We start from the raw sequence: 2,669 nt of genomic DNA, 5'->3' as shown, positions 1-2,669 counted from the left end.
AGAAGTAACTAATTTTTTAAATTTATTATTTTAAAAATTATCTAAATATATAATTCTAATGTGCTAAATTTTTTATAATATTAGTAGAAAAAAAAAGTTAAAACCTTAACAAAACATATAAACATATCTAGCAATATAATTGACTTAGGTAGATAATAATAGAATTAAATTCTAAAATAATTTTGAAATTTAATCAATTTAGCTTCTGAGATACTAATTATATTATAATAGTCCTGAGATTAAAAAAAATATACCTAATTGGTCTCTGACATTTTTTTCGACCATTTTCCTTGTTGTCGGTAGTGACATAGCACTTAACTACCATGATGGACTAGATAATAACGGCTAATTAAGTTAGTAATTGAAAGTTATTGACCTAATGTGATCCTTAACTCAATCTCTACAGCTTCAGGTTCATTTATAGGTAGTGAAGGATTTTTTACAACTTGAGCTACAACCATTGGTGGAGGAGGATATTCTGCAGTAGCAACTAGAGGAGGATTTTCAGCACCAGTAATTGGAGAAGAATTGGAAAAAAATTCGAAATTTAGATAAGAACCTCTTTAATAGTGTAAGCACTAAAAATAATTTTTTATAACTTATGTAACTAAATAGAAAATTCTAAAGATACTCTAAATAATAAATTTAATAGCAAAAATTAAAATAATTAAATACCAAAAAATAATAGATACACAATCAATTTTTTTAGTAGTACTAGGACATATCAACAATCAATAAAATACATCAAAATTTATGAAATTAATATAAACTCTCCACAAAATGGGTATCTCAAATCAGACAAAAGATCGAAAAAGTAATACGACTAATAAATTATATCTTAATATTCGTCTGTACACTAGAAACAATATACTAAAATTTCATAAGAAATAAAGCAAATTTACTAGTTTAATAAGATCAAAATGACACTATCTTTTTTTCCTAATTTCTTCTTCTCTTCGACTCTAAACCCTCTCTCTGTTCTTTTTCTTTTTCTTTTAAAATGAGAAACACTCCCTCTTTTCATGTGGCTTTTAAGTCATTTCTTGCTTTTCTTTTCTTTTTTTAAGTGTGTTTCCACTTGAATTGGGACCACCAATAAATCTCTTCTTCGTCGACTCAGGTGAGAATAGACTGTTCTACCAAATCCTTTGCAAGAATCAAACTTTATTATAAGTAAATTCTTAATCATCATATTTGAACCATTATCATTAGTATGAATCTTCTTAAATGCATATGACTTCATCTCAAGTGCTTGACGGATCCAATTATACCTCATTTCTATGTGTTTCAATCTAGAATGAAATGTTGGTTTTTTCCTAAGATGGATAGCACTTTGGCTGTCACAAAATAACACAAACTTTTTTTGATTGATGCCTAACTCTTGTAGAAATTTCTTCATCCACGAGATTTCTTTAGAAGCTTCAACAACAACTATATATTCTGCCCTGTGGTAGACAAAGCAACACATTTCTGAAGTCGGAATTGCCACGACACAGCTCCCCTGCAAAAGTCATCATATAACTAGAAGTAGACTTTCTTGAATTAGGATCTCTAGCCATATTCACATCTGTGTAGCCATCCAACACAAGTTGGTCACTCCCAAAGCATAAATAAACTCTGGAAGTACCACTAAGATATCTGAGAATCCACTTCATTGCTTACCAGTGCTCCTTGCCAGGAATAGAGAGAAACCAACTAACAACTCCAACTGCACCGTGCGACCTGACGCCAACCTCAAAAAGATATCCATCGACGCCCACCCTTGCGCCTGGTGCACAGAACGAGCAATACTATGACCGTTGTTTGCCGCCAATTACAAGGTAATGTCGCTTGTGTCTATTATCATTTTCTCAATTTTTTTTTATTTTTCAGGCTAAAACATGCAATTAATGATCGAATGTTTTATTTTGCGAGGATTCGAATGTTTCTTTTAGTATACTATCACTTTTTGTGGGATTCAGATGTTTTTTTTGTGCAAATTCAAATTTTTTTTTATTACACTTGGGATGTTTCTTTTGTAAAATTTAGAATGTTTTTTTAATTAAACTAACTATGGGATGTTTCTTTTATTAAATTTGAAATTTTTTTTTTAAACGTGGAATGTTTCTTTTGTAAAATTTAAAATGTTTTTACTATTAAGTTGGGATGTTTCTTTTATTAAACTTTAGATGTTTCTTTTTCTTAAACTTAGGATATTTTAATACAGGTCGGCCCCTCACAGTGCACAAAAGAGTTGTGGTGGAGGGTACAATAGTAGTGCGACGGACAGTTGAAGATGAGATATCAACAACGCGATGAGAAGGGATAGAGTTTCACGTTGATGAAACAGTTACAAATTTAAAATCTTATTTTTAAAAATTTAAAATGTTATTGTTTAATGATTTTAAAAAGTTGTTAAAGTTAGCCGATACCCCTGTAACCTCTAAATAAATATAGAGAGACTATCCCATTTGAGATATACCTGGTTGATAAATATCTAATTGCATTTGAAATATTGAATTAATATTAAAGAATTTATTTTTGTATTAAAAAAATATTAATTCCAGATATTTTTTATTTAAAATATCTATTTTCAAAGGCAAAATCATCACGTTTAAAAAATTAAGAAAAATAATTTTGTTATAGAAATAATTTATTTCATATTGATAAGATATAAAAGTTAATTGTTA

The sequence above is a fragment of the Arachis ipaensis genome, chromosome B07 (genome assembly GCF_000816755.2).
Source record: "Arachis ipaensis cultivar K30076 chromosome B07, Araip1.1, whole genome shotgun sequence".
Taxonomy (NCBI): Eukaryota; Viridiplantae; Streptophyta; class Magnoliopsida; order Fabales; family Fabaceae; genus Arachis; species Arachis ipaensis.
Note: the sequence above shows the minus strand (reverse complement) of the source record.